This window comes from Corythoichthys intestinalis, chromosome 1 (assembly GCF_030265065.1).
Source record: "Corythoichthys intestinalis isolate RoL2023-P3 chromosome 1, ASM3026506v1, whole genome shotgun sequence".
Lineage (NCBI taxonomy): Eukaryota > Metazoa > Chordata > Actinopteri > Syngnathiformes > Syngnathidae > Corythoichthys > Corythoichthys intestinalis.
The window spans coordinates 25,164,018-25,180,640 of NC_080395.1; the positions used below are offsets into that span (position 1 = coordinate 25,164,018).

Below are 16,623 nucleotides of genomic sequence, written 5' to 3' on the forward strand. Positions count from 1 at the left end.
ACCCGAACGGCTCTTCCAAGTCTCTTCCTCGCCTTTTGAAAACGAAAAATCAAACAAAACTACCCTGACTCATGTCAAACACGGCAGTGGGGATGATTGTCTTCAATTAATAATTCAAAGGTTAACATGATAGACATTTCTTACAATAAAAATAATTTGTAAGAGGCCAATATTAAGTGCATTTTTATTATTTTTGTGAACGATCGTTGCTATTTTTGTAAATTGTTAATAAATTGTTTGGACCAATGCTGCGCATATTTAAACAGCGTAACATCCGGTTGTCAATCAGCAGACAGCCACGTCTTGTCAACGCAGGAGCCGGCAAGCACACTTCCTTGTTGAGTTAAATATCTATCCTTTGCTTTTTAACATCTAACAAATGCAAACTGTTACTTGATTTGACCAGCTGATGTCTGCCCGCTGGTCTTGGGAGTGGCTTCCGTGTTCGGGTTGATTTGCACGCCTCGGAGAGCACAGCGAGGTATTTTATTTGTTTGGAATTGTTTGATAACTGATAACTGATCACTGTGAAATGTTAATTGTTTTGTATTGAATTTTAGTTTCACGGTGTTGTATGGACTGTTTGGAAAATAAGAAACCTTGCACATCAGTCGATCTCACGTCGTCATTCCGAGGGGGTGCTACATAATTAGTTACTTTCTTTTTATCGCTCGGTTGGAACAAAAGCGGTTGGGTTGTGTCTAAACGGGGGTGTCCAGGGTAAAACGGACAAATTAAAAATAGTCCGGGGGCATAGTGCGCCATGAAACTGCTATGGCAGCATATAGACATATTGGTCTATCAAACACAACAGTTCTTTTGGATTAAAATACAGAAGTTTATTTCAAAGAGGGGTGCAAGGGCAGAAACTGCTTTTTCAGCCTTATCTGTGTTTTCCGCCATATATATATTTCAAATTAAAAAACCCAATACTTTTCACCCAACTCTGTGGGGCATCACAATACAATTAGCTATAAAATGTTAAGACCACGACCGTATATATCGGCATTAGTTTGATATCAAAATCATAATTTCTGAGTTATTGTTATTGTTGGAGTTAGACTAGGGTGACCATATCTTGATTTGATGAAAAAGAGAACACTTGGCTTTGCCTCGAGATACTTAAATTATACTCAAAGTTCACTCAAAGATGCCGTATCACTTTAATATACTGTATTTCAAGTATGCCTCCTCCAGAGGATAGAAAATCCAGTTTTATGACAAAATAATAGCTATATAACCAAAGACAGAAATTATAATTCTAAGAGGTTACTCAACAGGCTTTATTATTCCTAGATATTTAAAAAAAAAAAAAACTGGATTGAAATTATTCTAAAACAAATAATGTTTCTTCTGTATTAGTGTATCATACTTGAACAAAGTAATAGCGGTCTTTTCAGTTACTTTCCAATAAAATAATAATCTGAAACTGTTCTAAATAATACTTCTGCTGTAAATATATGTATGTATAAAAAGCTCTTTTCAGTGAAATAATGTAAATCAAACAGCAGCCTCACAACAATACTAATTTAACAAACAAAAAATGTCACTTTAGTCCTTAGTTGTCATTCTCATCCCTGTTTTAGTCTTCTTATCGTCCTTGTGTGCCCATGCATATTTTTCTGTAAGGCTGATCTTTCCCAGCAGTTTTTGTTTGCTCAACAAATAAGTATAAAAGTGTTTGCAAAAAGTGTCTTTGAAATTGTACTGCACTGATGGGGACGGGGGATTGTGGGGATTTTTTTGCATCTCATCTGTGTACATCCACTTAGGCACATTTGGGAATGATGGAACACTGCTCTGACTTCTGTCTTCTTTGTTACTGAGCACAGCAGAACCAGCCACTGGGCAGGCTCTCTGGGAACACGTCACAGGCAGCACAATACCGTAGTATTCTGTGCAAAGTGTCAGGTAATTTCAACACATGCTAATTGGTCCCGCAAAAAGCAATGAACACAGGACATTTTCATGAATTTGTAAAACACCACCGGATGCCCTGGACAGGATGTAAAAAGTGGACATGTCCGGGCCAAAGAGGACGTTTGGTCACCCTAAGTTAGACAATTGGTCAAAAAGTCATTATCGGACATTTAAAAAAAAAATGGTTAACAATTTTGCATCGGTTATCAGCCATGAACTTCTAGATTCACGGTGTTGATACCAGGATTTTCAGTTTCAAGGCAACATGAGGCCACCAAGAGTTATTTCATTCAGTAGAATTAAAATCAAAACAGCTATAGACCCTACCCACCGACGTCACAAAATCACGTGCTCGCTGTATGGTTCCGCCCCCTTGTCCGTCATTTTGTGTCTGTATTATCAATGGTCTCAATTGATCGAGCAATTTATAATGCATTTCATGGAAGACCCGGTGCTTTCGGATGCCGTAAACTCACTTGATGCGTTGCATAAAAGGCGTTATGTGGAAAAGCTTCAGTTTATCCATTCGGCAGATCCATATTTGATGCCTAAATCGATGTTTTTTGACTCGCTGTCTCCGCCGTATTTGCCTGACATCTGCTAGCTACCCTGATTTGTACAACTATCTTGTCCACACAAAGTCAGCCTATTCTCACGAAAGTTTGAAAAACTTTAAGAGCTTGGAGGCTTATGAATACTTCGTTGCTGGTTGGGTGAAACAGGTCCTCGTCCGCGAAAATTCGGCAGGAATCTATCTTGTGCTTGGAAAGGTGAGTTACGAAATTTTCAATTCAAAATCTTTTGTTATTGCTAACATCCACTGTCAAGTCTAATGTATTTCATGTCGTTTGTCAATGGAGTTAGGGCTTTAATGTTTATATGGTTTAGCGATAGCACTCTCACTACATACATACGTGTATGTTGTCGGCGATTAGCCTAGCAATGATCTTAATTGTGGTTGTCAGCCCAAAACCCTCTAAATATATATTAAATGCATCTTACCAGATATAAAATGACTACTACATAATCTGTGGTAATCGTTTGGAGCCCAGTTTTCTCGTCGAATTGCACCAGCCCATCTCGCTCTCTTCTCTCCGGGTCTCTCGGAATCCGGTAGAACTTAAAGTCTCTCCGTCTTCTCCGTCTATCTATCTATCTTCTCTGTTATTGCAACCGACCGCCACACACGCCTTCACCATTTTGATTATTAATGTTAACGAGCAGAAAAACACGTCGTAAATAGGAGGAATGTACGTAGCCGTAACAGGTAAACATGATGTGTTGACGGACAATTGGGCGGCACCAGTCAGGAGGAAGGAGCTGTGACGTCACGTGGGTAGGGTCTATATAGCAAGTGAGCCTTCACTTGTTCCTTGTTTCTAGGAAGACAGGCCTAGATGGCAAAAATCTGTTGATTTCAGATTGATCACATCTTAAAGCCATCGAAAGCCCCCACAAAGGACAACCAATTAAAGTTTCTTCCATATTATTGAAATTTTTTTCCTCTGTTCACTGAAATAAAGTCAAACAAGTCTCCTTAGCAAATTTTACAATAAAAATTCAGACTCAACAACCCTAACCCTTTTTCCAGAACCGCACTAAAACACCTCAAACAATATTTGGGATGAAAACATTGGTAAGTTAACCAGTTGAAACACATACACTCATACTATATGTGTGTAGACATGTCCATATGGTTGCTTTGCTTAGGGTAGGCATGCTGTTCTGGAATGCAAGCATTATCACTATGAAGGGAAGACTTCTTGAAGCAAAGGAGAAAAAGGCAAGCGACAAGTGGAGTAAATAACTCTTTAGTTCTGCCTGTCGGAACCTCGTCCATTAACAGCAGCTCCAGTCCACGGCTCGGGACATCCACTACAAGGCTCGCACTGTTAGCTGTGCCACTTGTAGCACGACGGAGATAAACCACCGCAAGATTACTGACTGAGGGCTTAAGCCGTGTTCTTAGAGGCGAAGCGATATAAATCACACGCTTGTAGCGGGTTTCGTGGCGTGATAAGAGGGTGACAAATTCACCAGTCGTATGATATTTGCGGCCTTTCGAGATGCTCCTCGACAGGCCGCAGCCCGTTGCGTCGGGTCCTTATTATCCCTGACAGGAACCCGCCGTGGCCACGGAGCGCTCAGCCGGCAAATCCAATTAGCGTTCCCACGATGACAGCGCTCCGCTGGTGGGGCCCGTGCACACACACTGTAATATGATGTTATTATACACAAAAGATTCAATCTGTTTCCTGTGGGAGGCCAGTGTCAAGAATTGTACAGTGACGCGCTAATCCCGAGCAGACAGCTCATTCACTCAAGTGAACGGGAGATTGTCGGTTACGCGCCCAGACAAGTAATTGTCATAGAACTACAATCTGAATTTCATTGTTATCCTGACAATGACAAATAAACTCTGAACCTGAACCTAGAGCATAATGGCTCCAATTGCATTGCAGAGTACACACTCAGCCCGTTATGGTATTGTACTAGAGCTAAGAAGAGTAGCAAATGTTAAATTCACACAAGTTTTACCTGAATTTTCCTTCTTTAAATTAATAATGAATGGATGATACATTATTATGAATTACTGACGTTCTTTCAACAGGTAAGGCAAAAAACATTTTAGCTGTCACTTTTTTGTATATACTGTATACTGTATTTTTCGGACTATAAGTCGCACCTGAGTATAAACGAAGAGGAAAAAAACATATATATAAATCACACCGGAAAATAAGCATTTTTCGGGGAAATTCACTTGATAAAATCCATATAACACATATAACACATAGAACAGATATGTCATCTTGAAAGGCAATTTGAAATAAAAATACAATAGAGAACAACATGTTAAATAAGTGTACAGTATTATAATGTTACACGATGCATGGACAACCAAATGTAAACGTGGCCGGTATGTTAACGTAACATAGCTATTAAGAGTTATTCAGATAACTATAGCATAAAGAACATCCTAACAAGTTTACCAAACCATCAGTGTCACTCCAAAACACCAAAATAACATGCAAAATGATTAAAGATACACGATAATATCGGTTACCGATAATTATCGGCCGATAATGGCAATTATGACGTCACACAGATAATACAGATTAACAAAAAAATCAACCGATAATGCAATCCGATAATTGTATACTTGATTTAGCCTCCAAATGTGCGCAACCAAGCAGTTTTCTCCACTTCTCCACCGCCACCTGCTCAACCCCTCCCCTCTCTGAAGCCCCTGTGGGAGGAGGGGTTGAGGAGTACGGCGTCATAGAGGAGGCGGTGTTACACATCAGTGTTGAGTAGTGACGGAATCTGTCGTTCACTTGAGTAAACGAATCCATTCCGGTTCGTTCAGAAAAAAGATTCGTTCAAACAAATCATTCAACGAATCGTTCGCCCCCCTCATCTCCCTCCCCGCCCAAATGAATCGTTCGGTTAGTGAACGGGAAGTGACGTTGCCGAACGAATCACCAAAGACCGCTTCGCAGTATAACTGAACGGGAAGTGACATTGCTTGGTCCCTCCCTCTCTTGCACACAGGCTCCTCATTGACCACTCGTCGTAGTTTCAGAAATGAGTGACAGGCGATATCATTCTGCTTTCACAGACAGCCTCGTCTCCCACCCGCTGCTGCAAAAGCGAGGGAGAACTTCCCCTCGTCTGTCATAGTTCAATGGGATCAAAGTCATGGCTCGTGCTTGCATTTCGATTTACGACACGGTTAAACATTTTCCTTTTGTGGGAGGAGTGGGGGTTTGGGGTCGGGGGCGCACGGACTGTCTTTAGCATGATCTCAATCACATATACAATGCTGCTGCTTCCAGCCAACGCGGCATGCTTGCTGTCACGAAAATAAAAATAAATCGAAAGTTTAATTTCTAAATATGGAACGACCAACACATCATATTTACCTCTCGCTCTGTTTTTTTTTTAGTTTTTATACTCATCACTATTATTTTAGGTCACTATTGTTAAAACTAAAGTGTAAATAGCTAGTTGTCAAATGTGCTGCTCTGAAATAAAAACAATACTACATTTTGATATTTGACAGTTTAATTGCAAATCAGTATTAAGATGATCGTATTGAATTTTTGCACTGGTATTAACAAATAAAATAATCCGGTCAGCTGCCCTGTCATCCCCTCATCTCAGATCGTCAAATGCTGACGAGAAATAATTGTTTGCTCTTTACGATGTTGCCTTTCTACTCTCACTAGTCTGTTAAGAAAAATGTAGACATATTGCGACATCTCCCGTGTCCGCGTGCGTTGTTTTTGGGCGCTTGAGTAGCACATGATGGACGGATGGACATTTGTCAAACCAACCAACACCCGACACGCTCTGACACGAAAAAAAAATAAAACAGTCGGAAAAAAATTGACATGTATATACATTTCATTGCAAATCAGCATAATGGTGATCATACTAAATATTCTTTTTTTTCTGTGCACATATGAGGTAAATATCGCTGCCATGAAGCCTCCATATAGTGACAGTTCTCAGCCCCCTTCACTGCCGTCACGCGACCGCAGCTCACTTTTGCTTGCTTCGTAGCTACCCGTGTTTTTTTTTTTTTTTTAATTTTTTTTTTTTAAGCTACCCATGTTTTAAACTACTGTAAATTTGATAGTATGTCGTCATAGGTAGTCCCGAATCTGTTGAGAAAAGTAGTACACTAAACCATGCTCGCTAGATTTGTGTGGTGTTTTGTCTGTTTGAGCAGCATTTGATAGGCTCCACATTAACAAATATGTGACAAAGTAATTTCCTTCCATTTTTTTGACTCGTTCACCGCATTACTGGAAAGTCAAGTTAGCAGCAAGCTAGGTCAGGAACCGGAGGACCGAGTCACTGAAAGGGAAGTGACATAACTCAGTCTTGCCCCCTTGCGTGCACGCTGGCTGCTTATTGGCTACACGTGGAAGTGAGTGACAGACGCCCTGATTCTGTTTCCGCTCCCTCCCCTGCCCGTGATGAGGCTGGCGTCTGATTGGTCGTGTGCGATGTCAGAAGACGCTGCCGCTTGCTCAACGCCCTCCCACGCAGCGAACAAGCCCCAACTTTATAGAACGAATCAGTGCAGATGGTGATTAGTTCGGTCTCGTTCACCCAAACAATTCGTTCAAAAAGAACGAATCGTTCGCGACCGATACAACACTAGTGTTAAGGCGCTCTCACTAGCGTGCGTTGCTTTTCCCGTGTGTGAAATGAAATAAACGACACTCTCGCCATCTACAAAACAGTTCCACGAGGCGTAAAGAAAGTGTCCTCATTGAACACCACTAGCACTAACCCAGCAGCCATTTAAAACTGCATCACAATGATTTTTGGAACGAATACGAGGCTGCTGCTAGCGCGAATGCTAAAGCTATTGTAAACACAAATGAACTATGAAGGAAGCTGCGGGGCTTGTGAAGATACAGAGACGCTGCGGTCCTCCCGGAGTCGGGTTGTTTGGGAATGCAGCCCAAAGCGGGTGGTAAACTCCCATCTATGGCTTAACACCTCACGAGACCGATAGTCGACAAGTAGCTGTCTTCCAACGGAGCCTGCCGGTCCGGTCACGCAGGCCGCCGCCTTGCCCTCAGCGGGCAGAGCAGAGCAAAGCACCGAATATGCCGCAGCGAGCCGGCCGGGGCGGGCGGATATCCGGTACGAACTTAGCTGCCGCCGCCACTCCGGTTCAAGACAGAGGCCTGGCGCGGGTGCTAATTTGGCAGCCGGGCGGACTGAAGGGCACAGGCGGGAGGAAATTCCCGAAATGACCCGATAGCCAAACCCCTGGATGAAAAAAATAATGCAGTTTATACGACCACGATTCTTCGTGAAAGACATGCCGATCACATCAGTTTTACCACGGACATTTACACAAGTGATGTCAAGAAAGCATGTTTATCATGACGGCACAGTGGTTAGTTGATAATTTTAACATGCACCAAACCACACAAAGAAGTCATCCAGTCAGTAATGCATTCAGTACGCTTTAAATTTATGACGTCTTAATCAGATCATTCTTCTTAAATCCAGTCAAATAATTTTCCCCAGCTTGTTTGAGTGTTGAAGACAAGTTAACAGATGAATGCGCCAGATTATTCCACTTGAACTAAATATTGCTATTTGTTCTTATTAAGCCCAAACATTAAAAAAATGTCATTTTTCACCTAAATCAAGAAAAAATTGCTTTCAAATAAATTTTTTGAACCATACATATTCTTGAATAAAGAACATTTCTGACAAGTTTTTTTTTTTTTTTTTTTTTTTTTTTTAGGATTATGTATAATTTATTGCTTAAAATAAGGCTGTTAAGCTTATTTTCAGCTGGCTATTTTTCTTCAAGAAATCTGAGTGAAATATACTTGAAGTGCTGGCGGTTAATTTCACTTATTTCCAATAGATTTACACTGAAAACAAGGAAATTTAACTAGTTTTAAGGAGTTGTGTTTTTGCTGTGTAGTAATGTTATACGTTAGGAATGGCTTACTTTTAAAGCCATTTTTGTGCAACTTATGTATTTACTCTAAGTAATTGTTGCCAAAAGTTTACCATTACACAATGTCAGACAATCTGTCTTGAAAGGTGGAGAAGCGCTATATAACACCATTTACCATTTATTTACATGTTGGAATTTACGACTTGTTCACATTTGATGTTGGAAAAAAAGAGCAATAATATTTTTGTACAGTAATATTTTCTCTTGTGTATACTTTAACATTTTACATAAATCTTTTAATAAAATTATCGGCTTGACATTATCGGTTGGAACGAGGAGGAAATTATCGGTAATCGGTATTGGCTGGAAAATGCATTATCGTGCATCACTAAAAATGATGTAATAATGTGTTAGTAATTTCACACATAAATCGCTCCAGAGTATAAGTCTCATCCCCAGCCAAACAATGAAAAAAAAAAAAAAACTGTGGCTTTTAGTCCGAAAAATACGGTACTGTAATGTAAATATTTAAATCAAGGTTTTATTATTCAATTTGAATGTTTTATTATTTAGGAGCCGTTTACACGACAATGGCAACGGGGATGAGAACGCTAAAACCTTTCCAGGGAACCCTATCTTTAAAATAGCGATGGCATTTTGGGAGGCTAAAAAGAAGAGTTCGTAAACGCCTTGCAATGTGGAAATCTGGACAACGCACCCCCCCTGTCGTCGGAGTCTAAATAGTTGAAACGCAAAAGTGATGGACTTCCGTACTCCGGAACAGTAGGTGGCGATAATGCTCCATTGTGTTTGTCAGTGAAGGGGTGAATATACTGATGAGGTCAGTGCACGCAGACAGCCCGACAGTGTATTAAAATGTGTCTTCAAGTAGCAACCTTGTTCACAGTCTAAGTCAGTGATTTTCAACCTTTTCTGAGTCACGGCACATTTTGTACATTGGAAAAAAATCTTGCGTCACACCACAATTAAAAAATGTTTCAAAATTACTTTCTGTACAGTATATTTAGTTATAAAATGATTACTCAGAATTTATACTTAGTGTGAAACTTGAGCCTGCATAGATGTACACAAAGCCGATATCCTGGCAGGAATCTTTTTCAACAGCTCTAAGTCTGTTTTTTTATTTTTTATTTTTTATAGCAGTTAGGCTCAGAATTATCATACAAGGTAACTTTAGCAATTTCTTTAACGGCACCATGGCCGAGCATCTCGCTGACAATGGGTTTGCAGGTAGGTAGTATTAATCAGAGCCATATAAAGACATTCATTCATACGAATGTCTGTCAAGTATATTCGGAGGTAAGTTGATGATAAAACCGGTCCCTTTTGAATTTTCAACAGTCTATATTCTATAAGAGGCACATTATAATGTATATGTTGAGCTTTATTTGTATGTGCGTGGCGTAGTTGTACATATATTTTATCTAAGTGACAAGCTATTTTCTCCTACTTTTTAAGCTGACTCTGCTAACTGGGAATGTATCGCCAGGGATAAATTTTATATCCTCTAATGTAGGGTGTGGGTAGTTTAAAAACGTAAACCTCTTTTTTTAAATTGTCAACTCTTTCAGAGGCCCTTTGTGACGTTCACACTTATCTATATTTGTGAGTATTGGTACACAACTGGCTTTCACGTGCTAATTAGCTCGATTTCGTAAGCTTTGAGCTAAGGTTTCACCCTCAAGGAAGAGTACCAAGTCGATAAATGACAATCTGTATTCTTTACACCAAAATGTTTGACGTTATTATATTTTAGAGATTTGTATAGATTGAAAAGTGATGTCAACAAACAATAAACACAAATTTACGATAGAAAACTAAATTATATTCAAGATCCGCTTCTGCTGGGGACTGCTGCTGGTGCCTGCTGGCTTTGGGTATGAAGCCCATTTTTCAAATAGCAAAAAACATATTGCCATCCATTTTTTCTGCTGTTCTTGTTCTTCCCATGCTGCACAACCAACCATCAAAGGCCACAATCTATAAAATGTTAGGTGTAAACAATGAACCATGACACCAATTTCACCAGTTGTTCAATAAAAATGTTTTTCTTTATCAAAGGGTAATAAGATGTTATTATTATACATTACACCATGTTACAGAAAATAATAGAATTTTGTTCCTGTCTTGAAATCCTTTTATTTGTGTTGCTTGGGTCCAGACTAAATGAAAAATGACTCTAAAAAGGTACAGGTTTGGTTTTGCTAAAATTAGAGGCTATATTCAAAATTTTAGTTAAGCGGGAAATATTTATTCAACATAATTTGAATGTTTCAGGTCAAACTAAGTCTATAAAATAAAGGAAAATGTACACGCATAATATATATATATATATATATATATATATATATATATATATATATATATATATATATATATATATATATATATATAAATATAAGAATTAGAAAGTACAACAGTAAAGACAAGTGGAAAATAGAATTCAAAAGTTGTGACCTCCAACTTTTTGGGAAACAAAAGTGTTTTTATATGTCAATGCGACGAAACAAACTAGGATGTGCCATTTAGAACTTGGGAACAAACTATGTTGTACATGGTGTCATCTTTAATATATTACCACAGGTAGGCGAATCAAGGAAATCTAGACATTCTCTGGAAAAACAGTATTCTTGTTGTGAAAAAAGAAAAACCTAAATCATCTTGCATTTCAATGTAAAAGTTGATTTCTCGTGCAAATGCTAACACAAGAATGAAACTGACTCCACATGGGAAAGTTCCCTTCTGCGTAACAGTTTACATAGTTTTCAGTTTTTGCCTTACCCCTCCAAATGTAAAACTAGCATTTAAATATATGTTATAATGCAATGACAAAATCAAACTACTACTTAGATATGCGATTTTATCCATTTTCCCATAAATGTCGCAATTACTGCTGTCAGTTCCATTGAAAACCACTACAGTGCTGATTGTGCTTGGAACTACCCACACCCTACAGAGACCACGTGACCATCTGCGGCGACATCAAAGAGTGTCGCGACTCTCTTTATACGGCTCTGGTATTAATGTCTCTGCCACAGTGTGTGACTTTTTGGATTTAGCAACAAGGTAACTGGCTTTGAGTGCTTTCTCATTTACCTTTGTAGTTTTTCTTCAAAAAGTTGGCTGTTTCTCAGTGTTTCACAAAGGCGAACAAAATAGTTCATCGACTTGTTTTGAAGCGAAGGGTGTTTCGTTTGGAGATGACGTTTAAGCTTTGTCCACATTGTCCACATTGTCGCGGACAGCAAGGTGACTGATGGCTAGAAATCCGAGCAGTTCTTGAATGCGATACGAGCAATTCCTCGCTCATCTGCGCATGACTGAGAACTTTCTACCTACTCCTTTCTTCCTACTGAGAAAAGCGACATCAGATAGTTTTTCGCGGCACACCTGACGATCTCCACACCGGTCGAAAAACACTGGTCTAAATTCAACATTATTCAACAAGAAACAGCTCTACCTCCTTGTCAGTCCACACAAAATTACTCTGCCTGATGCGTTTTGCCATGTTATTATTTGACCAGGATTAATGAGGAAACAGCAGAAGGAAAGGGATACATGCAGGAATCAAGTTTTGGTGGTGCTGCCACCTAAACATAGGGAATGCACACTACATCGGTAAATTGGAGCTTTTGCGCTTCCGTGTGCACGATGTTTCCCCAACACATAATGGTTGTGTAAACGTGGAATTAAAATAACGGCAAAACTTTTGTGTTATTGCGTAAGATCGTTGTTGTGTAAATGTGGCCATAAGGTATTCAGTTGTGGTAATCATGTAGCATATCATTTTAAACATCTCTCACTTTATTTACATTTTCAAATTAATTTACTATTTTACTTGAATGTATATTTTTATATTTAACTACATAGAGTCGACATACGATAGTTTCGACACACGATCTTTTCAACATTCGACGTAAAATTTGACTCACCATTTGTTTCTATATCCGAAGACATGCTCGAAATACGACGATTTTTGACAGCACTGCGGTTTGCTTTGTTTTCCCTCAAGACGGACGCGCGGCAGATTTTCTTGTGAGAGAAATCAACATGGGCTCCAAGAAGGTTAGTGCAGGTGGTGAAAAAAAGGAAAAGGGTGACACTTACAATTGAAATGAAGATGGAAATGATAGAAAAATATGAGCGTGGCGTGCACATCCGTGAACTGGCTCGACAATAAGGCCGTAGAATGTCTACGATCTCGACGGTCCTCCTCCGACCTCCGTTCGCCCCTCTTTATAAGCTAAGGTGACGATTATTATTGTGGTAACCTCGCCAAAGAAACTGCCAGCTTTGTCAGTTTTTTAATCATTTATTTCAGAACTTTTGCAACACAAAATCCCGACTGTCTGCCGCAGTTGAAGCCAACAACAACATTAAAAGATAAAGTAAAATCTCTACCGCACCTATCTATCTCACTGTCACGTCAGCTACGCGGTGCGTTCAGGTACAGCACGCAAAACACACACGCCACATTAGAATCTGATTCGTTACATTATTACCGGAATTTTTATTATTATACTGTATTATTGTTTCGTTTTTATTGATAATTTACAGTGGGGCAAATAAGTATTTAGTCAACCACCAATTGTGCAAGTTCTCCTACTTGAAAAGAATTGAGAGGCCTGTAATTGTCAACATGGGTAAACCTCAACCATGAGAGACAGAATGTGGAAAAAAACCCATAATCACATTGTTTGATTTTTAAAGAATTTATTTCCAAATTAGAGTGGAAAATAAGTATTTGGTCACCGACAAACAAGCAAGATTTCTGGCTGTCAAAGAGGTCTAACTTCTAACGAGGCTCCACTCGTTACCTGTATTAATGGCACCTGTTTTAACCCATTATCGGCATAAAAGACACCTGTCCACAACCTCAGTCAGTCAAATGCCACTATGGCCAAGACCAAAGAGCTGTCGAAGGACATCAGAGACAAAATTGTAGACCTGCACCAGGCTGGGAAGACTGAATCTGCAATAGGTAAAACGATTGGTGTAAAGAAATCAACTGTGGGAGCAATTATTAGGAAATGGAAGACATACAAGACCACTGTTAATCTCCCTTGATCTGGGGCTCCATGCAAGATCTCACCCTGTGGCGTCAAAATGATAACAAGAATGGTCAGCAAAAATCCCAGAACCACACGGGGGGACCTAGTGAATGACCTACAGAGAGCTGGGACCACAGTAACAAAGGCTACTATCAGTAACACAATGCGCCGCCAGGGACTTAAATCCTGCACTGCCCTGCTGAAGAAAGTACACGTCCAGGTCCGTCCAGGTCCGCTAGAGAGCATTTGGATGATCCAGAAGAGGACTGGGAGAATGTGTTATGGTAAGATGAAAGCAACATTGAACTTTTTGGTAGAAAACCAGGTTCTCGTGTTTGGAAGAGAAAGAATACTGAATTGCACCTGAAGAACACCATACCCACTGTGAAGCAGGGGGGTGGAAACATCATGCTTTGGGGCTGATTTTCTGCAAAGGGACCAGGATGACTGATCTGTGTAAACGAAAGAATGAATGGGGCCATATATCGAGAGATTTTGAGTGAAATGTCCTTCCATCAGCAAGGGCATTGAAGATGAGAAGTGGCTGGGTCTTTCAGCATGACAATGATCCCAAACACACAGCCAGGGCAACAAAGGAGTGGCTTCGTAAGAAGCATTTCAAGGTCCTGGAGTGGCCTAGCTAGTCTCTAGATCTCAACCCCATAGAAAATCTGTGGAGGGAGTTGAAAGTCCGTGTTGCCCAACGACAGCCCCAAAACATCACTGCTATAGAGGAGATCTGCATGGAGGAATGGGCCAAAATACCAGCAACAGTTTGTGAAAAGCTTGTGAAGAGTTAAAGAAAACGTTTGGCCTCCGTTATAGCCCACAAACGGTACATAACAAAGTATTAAGATGAACTTTTGGTATTGACCAAATACTTATTTTCCACCATGATTTGCAAATAAATTCTTTAAAAATCAAACAATGTGATTTTCTGTTTTTTTTTTCCACATTCTGTCTCCTATGGTTGAGGTTTAACTATGTTGAAAATTACAATCCTCTCTAATATTTTCAAGTGGGAGAACTTGCACAATTAGTGGTTGACTAAATACTTACTTGCCCTACTGTATTTGTTTTCCTATGTGTAATTGCAATTTGTAAATTGTACCAGGAGTATTTATACAGGATTTAGTGAAGGTTTTCGGGCTGTGGAATGAAATAATGTAATTATAATATATTCTTATGGGGAAATCCTGCTCGACATACGAGCATTTCGACTTACAAACAACGTCCTGGAAAAAATTAACTTAGTGTGTAGAGGTACCACTGTGTCTATATTTTATTTGCATGAATACATTTTTTACCTATAAAAAAAAATAGCATTTTATCTGTGCAATGTATTTCTTTTAACTGACACACAATGTGAGGGGATCGGAGTAGTTGTTGCCTGTCTCATCAATGGTAAACGGTAAACGGTGTTATACTTATATAGCGCTTTTCCACCTTTCAAGGCGCTTTACACTATCTCACTATTCACCTACTGGTGACGCAGCACCAGGAGCAACATGGGGTTCAGTATCTTGCTCAAGGATACTTAGGCGAGTTCATCAGGGCGAAGAATCGAACCCACAACCTCTGGGTTGGGGGACAACTACTCTACCACTGAGCCAATGGTCGCCAGAGCGAGTTATTTGCGCAATTTGTTTCATACTTTTTATGTCGATGCCCTTCCTGACACAACCCAATCATTATTAATCAGGGTGTGGGTTGGAAGTAACTGGGCATTTGGACAAGAGCCGGGAACTGAACCCATGACTTCTGTACCAAAATCAGTGCAATAAGTCAAACTGCAAATTTCTCTGCTTTTGGGGGTAGTATCAGAGGCGGAGCCGGGGCTGTGAGAACGCGAATAACAAAAAGCCAAGCCTGTGTTGTAAAGTTTACAGCTGAAGCCACTGGTAAAAAGAAACTAGCCACTTTCATACCGCTATTCAAAGCTGGATATTTTTCACTTTTCAGCATGAAAGGAGAAAGACGTCTCGCAAATCTCTCAACTCGTGAAGTAGGTGGGACCATGGGTGTTTAAAAGTGAATAGTATGCCATTTAACAGCAGGGATTCACTTTTTCTCCTTTCTTGTGTTAAAAGAAATTATCGCAGTCCAACAAGTATTTTATGTCACACTGATGGAGGAATGCCATCTGTCTGTGAAAATGTGCAGAGTTGTGGCAATTTGCTGAATTACGTGTGCAAAGCAGATTCCCTCTCACCCCCTTGAGGAATGCAGTCTGAGATTTTTTACCAATAGTTTGTTCAACTTTCAGAGTCAAAATTACTCACATTCCCACTTATAAGCTAACATGTTCTCACCACTAGCTAAACATTAGCTCAAGATCTACCAATGATTCCTCAATCGGACTGATGGATCGGCTATTTTCTGGCCTCGAGCCTATGATCTATTTTATGGATGTTCTACAGACATGGCCCTCCATCGATGCTTTTCTTGTTTTTATTTCTCCAAGGAGTGAGAACACCTGTCCGCTTTAATCCCACAACCCTTTCCTCCCTGCAGGATTGCTGAACGGGGGCTGCCGCATGACATTGATAGAAACAAGACGGTATGGATTGACATTTGGCAACAAAAGACCTACAGAGTGAGGCTGTTTTGTTTGCCAACCTGCAGCTATGTGACTCACGCACAAAATCATAAATGTAGCAGCTGAGGGTTAATGGAATAATATTTTCATGAGTCATGCCTCTTTTGAGAGGCAGTCATAAAGATGACACATGGAATATTCCCAGAAGCAGCACTGGTCATCAACCAGCTAACTGGAATACAGTGGTGCCCTAATGTCTTTAGGCATTAGTATGTTTTGTGAATGAGACATTTCAGTGAGTGAAATGAGACTGAGGTCATACATTTTAGTCCATCTGTATGTGATGTTTAACAAGACTGTGTTTCTGTACGTCCTGTCTTTGATCCCCTGCTATATGTATGAATCCATCATTACAATTTTGGGTTTTTTTGTCCATTTGTTTTTGCTGTTTGAGATGATAGAGCACTAAGTAAAGATGTGGACTGGTACGTAAGCTTCTGACCAAGAGCGTAGGTTTGCATAGAGACGGTAGGGACATAACAGTACCAACTTTTCAGGATGCTCAAATTGTACCCACCAACTTTTAAGCAAACTTATTTGCCTTATACAGTGGGACAAATAAGTATTTAGCCAACCACTAATTGTGCAAG

At 39.9% G+C, this 16,623-nt stretch overlaps 1 long non-coding RNA gene across 1 annotated transcript; it reads left to right on the forward strand.

Annotated features, from left to right (window-relative positions):
- The first annotated feature begins 411 nt into the window (after positions 1-411).
- Positions 412-16,317, forward strand: LOC130927414 (uncharacterized). The gene is made up of 3 exons (XR_009066426.1): positions 412-481; positions 1,773-1,911; positions 15,949-16,317. It is a non-coding gene; the product is annotated as an uncharacterized LOC130927414 (long non-coding RNA).
- The last annotated feature ends 306 nt before the right edge of the window (positions 16,318-16,623 follow it).